The 10,431-nt window shown below is 40.4% G+C and overlaps 1 long non-coding RNA gene across 1 annotated transcript; it reads left to right on the top strand.

Moving 5' to 3' along the window:
- The first annotated feature begins 1,985 nt into the window (after positions 1-1,985).
- On the top strand, positions 1,986-4,027 carry LOC104077618. Its single transcript, XR_683527.1, has 2 exons — positions 1,986-2,079; positions 2,917-4,027. It is a non-coding gene; the product is annotated as an uncharacterized LOC104077618 (long non-coding RNA).
- The last annotated feature ends 6,404 nt before the right edge of the window (positions 4,028-10,431 follow it).

Genomic DNA, 10,431 nt, shown 5'->3' with positions numbered 1-10,431 from the left:
TACTGGAACAGAGAAGTTGAGAGGAGAGTGGAAGAAAACCCTTGTTACCACTGGGAGAAATTATTTGGGTTGAACAAACAGTGATTTTGCTGTGCAGTCACAATTGAGGATGGAAAGGCAGATGGTGATTAGAGCTTATAGGAGTTGAGAATGCACATCTAAAACTACAAGGGACACTATGAGGTGGCAGAGAAAGAGCTGTCATAAAAAATGCAAATATATCAAAATGTCAACAAAACCAGAAGAAATGAGGAAAGGGAGAATTCATTCACTGGGGAACTCAATGGGTGATAAAAGTGAAAGATCCCGTAATGGGAGAAGTTGTTATTGAGGTGAAGCTGAGGCTCAGCCCTTAGCCACAGCATGGAAAAAGGATAAAAAGAAGGATGCGGGCAGCAGAGATTTTAAGATGAAGGGGGAAATTATGCCAATGGATGGGAAGAAGGGGCAAGTAGAGAGCAGGTTAGCTGTCAGATACAGGGGGCCCAAAACACATGGTAAAGGTAGAGTGGATGGGTAAGTAACAGTGATAATCTGAGGTTTACCAAGACACTTTATAAAATGTTTAGCTTTTTATTTCTTTGCTAGGGCAAAACACATAAAACTTCACAGACTAGAAAGATTCCACCTTCATGCATTATGGGTGGGGGTACCATGCACAGCCTTCTGAAGCTTTAGCAGCTGGTCATTATTATAGTCAAATCTGGGATACAGGGTCTTTTACTGTAGGACAGCCTGGCAATTTTTGTACTGTTATTCATCTCACCAAAATACACATTGTCTAATAATATTTAAGTTGTATAAACATACCTTTCAAGGGAAGGAGCTGTTGAGAGAATCCAGGCAAAGAATTAGTATGAAAGCAAATCTAGTACTCCTTTACAATGGCAGCTCCTATTCCGGACAGAGTCCCTGCTCTCCGAGAGGAATGGGAAATGAAAGTAGAGACATGGATTCTTTCTGTCCCAACAATTAAGAAAAGAGCAACTCCCAATTTTCTAAACAGCAGTTGTTGCCTCACTGTGAAGAACAGTGTCAAAAGGCCTGCAGTCAGTTCCAGAGTTTGAGAAGTTACCTTTGGTGACAGTATCTGTGAAAAGTTACCTTTTTTCCCCCTGTGATTAGTTCTGAATTCATCTTAGGTGGGAGTGATTAAAGAGAAAAATCCGTTTTTCAGTTCTGCTTTACATTTCACCTTCAAGACAGAACTGACCTCAACTGTTTCATTGCACTGGCTCGGTTTTCAAAGTCAGCCACGTGGTATCTGAGAGTTTCATAATCAACCTTTGCTAAATTAATTACAAAAAATCATTTGCCTTTTACCAAAGCAGTTAGGGGGGAGAGAAGAACAATTTTGAGTCCTAAAGCAGGACTCATGAAGATGAGAGAGAAGCTGGTCAATAAAGAATGCACTTGCACAGAAAAATGTCAGCTGAAAATTGATCATTCTTCTATCGCTGATGCTTCATAATCATCCCATATTGGCTCATCCTGTTTAGCACACTTCACTACCTATGTATAAGACATCAGTCTGCTGCGTTGTTCGAGATCCAGCCTTGGAGTGTCGGTAGTGTCCTGCTGACCCTCTTCCAGCTGCTCACACCTTCTGCAATCATCTACAAGACAGGAGTTTGTCCATAGGAGCTCCAGAAAGCGTGGGCTCTAGGAAAGCACATGGGGCAGCTGGAGAGACTTTACAGGCAAGAATCCTAAAAGTATGTCTGGTTCTTCATGTAGATGATGAAGCTTGCATTAATACAAATGGAAGTCACTCATATACCCAGGAAGAAGAAGATATCCTCAAACCCGTGCACAAGCACATCTGTTTATTATGGAGCTTTTAGGTACCCACTCTGTTAGCTCTGTAGCCTAAATGGCTTCAGTATACAGGAAGTTATTTAAATCTAGAATATCAAAATACACACCTTCCTTCATTTGGTGTTAATACAGTTGTGTCGGTGGGGTTTTTGACAACTCATTTTTTCTTTAGGCAGCGTTAAGTGCCTTGAAACAGTTTTCAGAACAAGGACTGGATCCAGTGGAAGGGGCTATGAAAGTTGAAAACGGATCACATGAAAAGTAAGTACCACTTAAATCTTCTGCATTTTAATGCCTGTGTGGCATGGTAGATAAGAAATGTTAATTAAGAGCTTAGTTGCCCTTTTAAACCTGTGCAAAACTATTTCCTCTGGAATTTATGTACAGTTTATGACAATTTGAGAGAATAAACAAGATTTCAGGTTTAGCATTACTGATGATATTTACTAATGAGCTATGAGACAGTCAGTCCTCCTATGGAAATCCTAAAAAAAAGGATTTTCTTTTCATTGAATGGATTCTGTGTAAGTAGCATAACATGATTTTTGTCAAATGTGTTGTAGCACATGATGTTGTCTGTAAATAAGGATAGCTATCTGCCAATAAGTCCTTATGTTTGCAAGATGAATTTTACCCTAGAGAATTTAAAAGTTAAAATTTCTTTCAGGTCTTAAAAAACTCTTACACAGAATATTAGCTTTAAGTAGCAGACAATAGAACCAGGTTTCACACTGGATTTTAAAGTGGGATTGTCTGTCCAGTAGAGGTTTTTTTCCCAGCTGCTAGTCTGTTTATGTAAGAAGGTAGTCTTGTGTTACTAAATAAATTAGGAAGTAATAGAATAAAAGAAAGAAGACTAAAAGTGGCATTTGGAATTTTCAATAGATATATTGTGGCTATTTATAAACTAATTTAATCAGAAACATTTTTCCGTATGATCTCATCAGCATAGTATTTGAACATAAATATTGTTGTTTCACTTTAAAATGTTACCTTCCACAGTGACCTTTGAATCTCATGTGCCATCTGCTAATAAACATGTCTTAAAGATGTGCAACCCTGGACCTTACCACTCTTGTTAATGTATTAATCTTTCAGACAAGTCAAGCATCTGGGAGAGAAAGCAGACAATAAACAGACTAACTCAGGCACCATTGCTCAGGACTGCAAGGATTCAAAGGCTGTCGTCTAGGAGCTTCCCAGCACCCACGGCTGCCACTGCATCCTTATAAACCTGTCAACACGCAATAGGGTGTATGTGTACAAGGAAATGAATGACTAATACCATTATTTGAGTCTTATGTGAAGACAACGCTATTCTAACACAAGAAATAGTATACATGGTACTGTTTATTCAACTGTGGAAAAAAATAAAATTGAACATTTCCCTTAGAACTTGAGATCAGAGCATAACTCAATTGCCCAGAGGCAGAAGAAGTCTGATCATGTTACTGGAGGTTAAAATAACAACTAATTAACAAAAAGTGTTGGGAAAAAAAAGGGAAACTTTAAAATTGATTAATATTGAGGAAAACAAGTCAGCATTGGTTCAGTTATACAATTTTTTCGTAGTGTAGTTTTAAGTTCAGCTTACTGTTTTTTAAATAATGCTTGAATATTTTAAAATTAACCAATGACAGTGCTGTGAGAATTGTAGTTGTTGTCTTCATATATAGTCATACAGCTTATCTTTTTATGCAGACATTATGCATTCTTCATTCTATATGAATATGTATGACTTTAAGATGCACTACTCAGAGTTGTATGCAAACAGAAGTTTAAATCATGACAAGTATTTGCTTAACATGAACAGATGTTAGTTATGATCAGTCTCAATATACTCCAGGAAAAAAACAGATATGGTATTTGATTTTCCTTGCCATAATCAATTAAAGAGGCGTCTTGCCTCCAAGCAACATTTTCCCCTTCAATTCTGCTCTCTGTTGTGTGAAGCACATCTACACCCCATTCTGTGTGTTGTATCAACCCACCGTTTGCATCAACTGAGTGTTTTTAATCTCTGCATTCGGACCAAGAGCAAAAGGTAGGACTGCGACGTTATCAAGCCAAGGATGGAAAACTGTTGATGTAAAGATCATTATTCTGTGAGAGGAGTAGCAACAGAGATACGACCTGTGGCTGCTCTGTACCAGCATATTTCTTTTAAGTGTGTGGCCAAATGCAGTAAAACCACATCAGTTCATGTGTACAATGGCAGTGTCGTCTCTTTCTTTATCATTCACAGGTAGAAAACTAAGAGAATGAAGTTAAAAAAAACAGTTACAAACTAACGAATGACTGGCTACCACGCTAAAGCCAAGGTTCAACCTACCTTTCCCCATGCTACCACCTTCTACAAACGTACTGTGTTAGACCAGTCATCCTGGCATTTAAGTCTTTTATTTATCCAAAATACAGATATTTTATTTCATGTAAACCTAATGCAATGAACACATAAAACTTCTACCAACTGCTTAACAGTCACGACAACATTGCACAAGATTTTAGAAGCATGTAAACCAGGGATCACAACCCAAATGACTCACACAGGAAAGCAGATAAACAGCAATGTAAGGAAATGGTGCAAGGTATGGTGGCATTGATTCACCTCTGGGACAGGCTTTCAGAGCATCATGCTCTTACAGAACTACTACTTCATGTTTCTCATGGGTATGATTCACTCTCCCCCCAGTAGATGAGGAGCCTTTGTGCTAAAAGTTTGCGGTTTTCTAAAGTCGGAGTCCATAAAAGACTCAGGAGCAAGCGGAACCTTTCAGTTCCCACAGAACTGGGAGATTTCCAGAGGCATTTGGCACCTGGCAGACTCAAGGTATTCAGGCAGCAGCGTACAAAAACAATTAGCTCTTGCACACCATCTTTCTCAGGGATATGTCACCTGCCTAATTGGCAACTGGAGCAGAAATTCTACTGCTCCTTCACCTCAGCAGCCAGCTCAGACAGCTTGGAAACAGGCTCAGTCTGTGCTTTAGCAGTACCTGCCAGTATGCAGAATACAAATGGCATTACTGTCCCCTCCCATGGAGAACAAGAACAAAAGGAAGAGGCAAACCCATTCCTTGACAACTCTGTCCTAACGGCAAGAGGCTGAGCTTGCTGGGGAGAATGTGACAAGGAGACTTGGCAGTATGGTCCCCCTGGCATTAACAGAACCTCCGTGGTGTGTTCCCTGTCCCGTCACTACAAAGAAACCCTTTGTACTGGTTTGCTCAGAAACTCAAGGTACAGCTTGATACTTGGTGCCATTCTCTAGTCACAGCCACAAAAATGTGCCCAGTAAACTTTAGATTAGTCGCTTTGTTGCAGGTGGCCTCTGCCTTGAGCCCCAGGCTTGCTCCAGCGCATGTGGAGAACAGCAAAGTGGTGCTCGCCTCACTCTAAATGAACAAATTGCAACCAAATGCATGCAACCAGCTGTCTAGGCCCAGGATGGCTCATTCAGCCCCTCCAATCAAGACAACAGTACGGAAAGATCATCTATGAAACTGTTATCATCCCAGGCCCTCTTGCTGGTCAGAAGCATGTTTGATTCTGACTCTGACAAAAAACAAGGCAAGTAACTGAGTTGGGAGGCTCACTCTTTTTTCTCAAAACTATAGAAACATGGAGCAGATTGGGGGAGGAGGGTCATATAGTAGCAGGATTTCTAACTATTTTCCAAATGCAGGCTTGACTAATAATTGTCGTAATCGCAAGTCAGAAAGTTCTGTGCAGCCTGAGGTAAAGTGCACACAGATGGTGGTTTTAAAGCACCTCCCAAGCCACAGGCTAAAAGCCTCACTGAAGAGGCTCCAATGAAGGCTAAGACAGAGCTTTTCCTGGCATAAATCTGAAGAAAGAGTTCCTGCTCCCTACAGGTACGGATGGGATCACAGAGACCTCAGTATGGAGCTCATCAAGATACCGCACCTGAGCTCAGTGATGCCATTTTGGTGTCACCAAGGCACTCCGAGGCTCCTGTCTCAGTGAAAAGGTTTCAGTCTGTCCACCTGCATATCACGCATGAGAAGTTTCTCAAAGAAAATCCTGCAGTATTCACACACACCTGTACAGAAATGCACTTTAAATGTAGTTTGGCATATCACAAGCAACCTTCCGAGAGCCCGAGGGAAATTCTTGCATCAGAGCTGTTGCAGCAGCCAGTGGACTTGTCTCCGAACTTCAGCCTTGTTGGTTCACAGCTGTTCCTCTTGGTTCCTGACCTGGCAGCATCTGAAAGCTGCTGGGGAGGGCTTAAGTCCAGCGATCTAAAAACCACTTCATTTTCCTTCAGTAACCTGATTTTTTTCTGATTTTGTTTCCTAAAATTAGATAAGAGTTTGTAAATAGGGGCACGTGGAACAAAGCAAACTTTTTATTTATTTTTGTTTAATGATTAGCTAATGATGGACACTGGAAGAGTATCGATATGTTTGAATGTTATTATTAGTTCTAAAAGGGTTGAGTTTATTTTTCTGACAGCAGTTAATATTTTTTTCTGTTTTTATTTTTTAGATTATACCTTCTTTGAGGTGGAGACTTTGTCAAACTTCTGTTTGCAAAGCACCCAGAATAGTTTAGTTCCCTGTTTAGCACGCATCCCACACCTCTCATCCTGGATCTTGGAGCACTTTCAAAGATGGACAAATGCCATATTTTACACATGTGGATCTGAGGTGCAAACTGGTGCTTAGGAATAAGGCAGGAATAAGGAACACGGCTTAGTTAGGATAGGCAGTCTGCCTATCTAGCAGACTACTGAGGGCACTGTGGTGAATACTGTGTTTAACTCTTTAAGGACTCAGAACCCGAACTGTCATCAGTTGTGGACCTATAACACTTATTAATCGGCAGGAATTATGCTAAAGAGAAAATAGGACCCTCAGGTATCCTCTCAGAAAATCTTCTCAACACCTTCTGGGGGTCAGAGAACTAAGAACTTGCACAGGAAAAGGCTCATCACTGAGTGAAGGGGGGTATCTGATACGACTCGAAGGACGAGAATTCGCACAGTTAATTTTATATCTGAGTTATCATCTCCAGTTGCACACTGGCCTGTCAACAACTCAACACAGTCTGAAAGTTTCTGTTCTCGCATTGACACATGTAGCACTGATTTCCAAAGGGACAGATGTGCTGCTTCCAGTGAAGGCAAAACACAGCCACATCTGGGCCATAGAGCTGGAGAAGAGGGTGCAGATTTCTGTCCCCAGCCATGCCAGCATTCATCTTCCATTTACAGTGGAGCTGAATTTACCCCTCAGCTAAAGTCCACACTGAGTTCAAGAGGGAATTATGCTGGCGTATAATTTCCCCTGATCGAAGTCTTAGTTATAGGATTTAAAAGATTTAGCGCTCAGCAGCAGCTTTTTTAAAGGGTCTTTGGGTAACGAGTTAGAGAGAAACCTCAGGAGCTCTTTTTCCCTCTGCCATCTCTCCCCTCTGAAGCATAAGGAAAAGGCTGAGCCACAACAGATTTTAAAAATCAGTAGGGGAATAGTCGGGATGAAAGACTGCAGGAGTATGGAATCTCCTCCTCCTTGGCCTGAAGTGACAATGAAATCGAATCCTTCCTAAAGTGTACGCAAAGCCCTTGATCTCTCTGACAGTACTTTACTACATGCATTTTATTGGTGGGTGGCTGCTTGTTGTTCTCGTCTCTCTGGCCTGCTCCAATTCCCTACAAAACAGCAGAAAGTTTCCCATTTCCTGCAGCGAGAGTTGAGCAAAAATATTAAGCTGGATTTGTTTTCCAGTTAATAGGCAGAGGGTTGGTTTTTTGTTTGTTTGTTTCAAAACACTATGTAAAAAAAATATGCTTGGTAAAATCTCTTTATCCTCTCCCAGAACCATCCAGCATTTCCCCACTCTCAGTTGCACCCCATAAGCAGGTAAGATTTTCTTTGCTCAAATAAGAATGACCTTTGCAACCCCTGAGAAAAATCAGCAGAGGGTGGAAGGTTATTTTTGATGATGGTGAAGACAGGGACTACATCAGAGCCCTGAATACAACATTGCATGATGATTTTTTGTGCTTTGGGGGGACGTTGTTCTGTGACCGGTGGGAACGGATAGTGACTGTCCTTCTCTAGCCTTCCAGCTCAGACATGGCAAGTCATCTGCACTGAGCAATAGTGTTCAGCACGTATATTTGGCGTAGCTCCCCGAGAACGTCTCCAGAGGAGCTGGAAGGAGAGAAGCATGTCCTGAGTAATAGCTTGCTCTGCCTTTCCCTCCCCACAGCCGATGAACCTCAAGCTGAAGGGGTGAGGTACCGTCAGGATGAGGCACAGGGAAACGCGGCTGCCCCTCTGGGTATTTAGCTCTCGTGCAGGTCCCTTTCTGTTTGCAACTGCATTCCTGAGGCGTGATATGAGCTGAGCAAACGTGTACGTCGGTAGATGAGACGTGTATGAAGTGTTTTGGTGGTATGATTTCTATTATTCCACATGAACGGCACTGGCTTTCGTTTTTGATCATACAGCTTGTTATTTGCTTTATGCAGTTAGTCATGGTTGGCTGTGCACTTTTGTGCTTGGTGTTTTAACTCTGTAGCACTTCAGTACAAAGGAAATTTAAAAACCAACAATGAAAATGTTTCTAATCTGTTCTTAATTAAATAGACCTCAATAATTGATTTATGAGAAGAGGGAAAGCAAAACAGAGTGGTTGCTAACCTGAAAATATAACTTATTCAAGGGCCAAACTTTCCTTTGTTTATGATAACCAGGATCTAGGGGAGCCTTGAATACCAATGAAGTTTTATCCGACAGCACACAATAAACGAGAGGAAAATTAACCTGGATAAAACAAGTTTATGCCCCTCACTACATATGTTAAAAATATCTTTGTGCATTAAAATAGATCACCTAAGCCTGCTTATTTACTTTTGTTTGTGATTATACGTGCAGCATAGATTTTCTTTGTTATAAGCCACTGGTACCTGTTAAAAATGTTCAAGGGCAATAACAATAAAGTCACTGTAGTCTAATCCCTGTTTTAAAATGGCCTGTTTCCACCCCCCATCCCTACCCCCAATTCACTGTAGTTGAACTGGGCTGGAGATAGATTTGGGGTTTTTAAAATTTATTTAGGTTTAAAGATAGGAGGTCTTCACATGTGGTTCAAAGCAAAGAAGACATACTTAAATATGGTAGGGAAAAAGATATCAAAACATGACATCCATCTGTGGTGCAAAAATTGAACTACCTATTGCCTAAAATATACCTGATTTTTTTGAAACTGAAAGACTGAGCTCCATCCAGGCTCTGCTGAAGACTGTAGATGTTTGTCCATTGACTGCAACAGAATGTGAATTTAATCCAATATTCTACACGCAAGCCATGTAGCTAGCTAGATCAAATATAAGTGTGACAACCCAAGTACTTAAACTGAACTTCCTTGCCTTGTATTATCATAAAATGACAATTTATTGCAAACCAATCTTGACTTCCTCCTATAAAGAAACAAAATATAAAGTGAAAGAGGTGCAGAAATTTTTTCTTGTCAAGGAAGATGTACCAGTCCAGAGTACAGCACAGTAACTATACTCTGGCCAGCTTTTACACACAGCCTTATTAACCAAGCCCCCTGTTGTCATATCACTAGGGTTATTGGTGATTGAAAATTTAACCCCAATGATAACTCGTAAAGTTGGGAATTGTTTACAGATGCACTAGAAATAGTGTAGGTAGGTATCTGGTAAGCAGAGCCTACAGTTCCCATGTACGGTACATGGTAGGAGTAAACAATTAAATGAGCACAGAAAAGAAAGAGGTCCTTACAAAAGAAAAGTCACCAGGCCTAAGGCTGTGCAGTCAATTTATGCAGTTCACTTCAACAGAGCTACTCTTATTATTGTGAAATATTTGTTGCATGTGATCAACACAGCACAGAGAAAGATGTTGCTACTATTTCAGTGTTTCTTCTAACTCATAGACAAAATAACCCAGGGCCAGAATGTTAATAGCACTGACCTAATTAAAATATAGCAGAAAGGATGAGATTTTCTGATGTCTTCTGAAAATCTGATCCCAACTGGGCACAATTATCTTGAATATCACCTTTGGAGTCATTTTGAAACTGCTTTTGAAATACCAGCAGATCTGTCAGCCTATTGTGAAGACCTACAAAAGTAAGTGGCTTGTTGGGGAGGAAGGACACTGTCAAGGCCTTGACACCTTTATGTACAAAATTTTGCGGCAGATTTTGCAGGCATCTGAAGGTAAGTGCAGGACACTTCTGTCCCTTCCCTCTGCATCAGTTGTACTCCTAACTGCTCCATTTGCACAAGAGCTGATGCAAAAGTTTCCACACAGATTTCAAAAAGATTGTGAAAACATTTTCATGAAACAAAACTTTGTGAGAAATCAGAGTCTTAATAACTTCCATGATTTTTTTTTTTTTTTTTTTGCTGTTTTCTGTTAAATTTTGGCTTATCAAAAAACCCTGACAAACCCTTCCCAAATAAATCATGGTTTGCTTCATTTCTACAAACAGAAGTCCTTCACATTTTGTTTCAGTTGAAGAATAAACACAAAATAGCAGTTTTGCAAAACCTGGAAAAAGGGACAGTACTGGCTTTTTTGAATTGAGTTAAACATTTTATATATATAT

Source organism: Fulmarus glacialis, unplaced genomic scaffold (assembly GCF_000690835.1).
Source record: "Fulmarus glacialis isolate BGI_N327 unplaced genomic scaffold, ASM69083v1 scaffold26165, whole genome shotgun sequence".
NCBI classification, from domain to species: domain Eukaryota; kingdom Metazoa; phylum Chordata; class Aves; order Procellariiformes; family Procellariidae; genus Fulmarus; species Fulmarus glacialis.
This window is presented reverse-complemented; position numbering and strand designations above follow the sequence as displayed.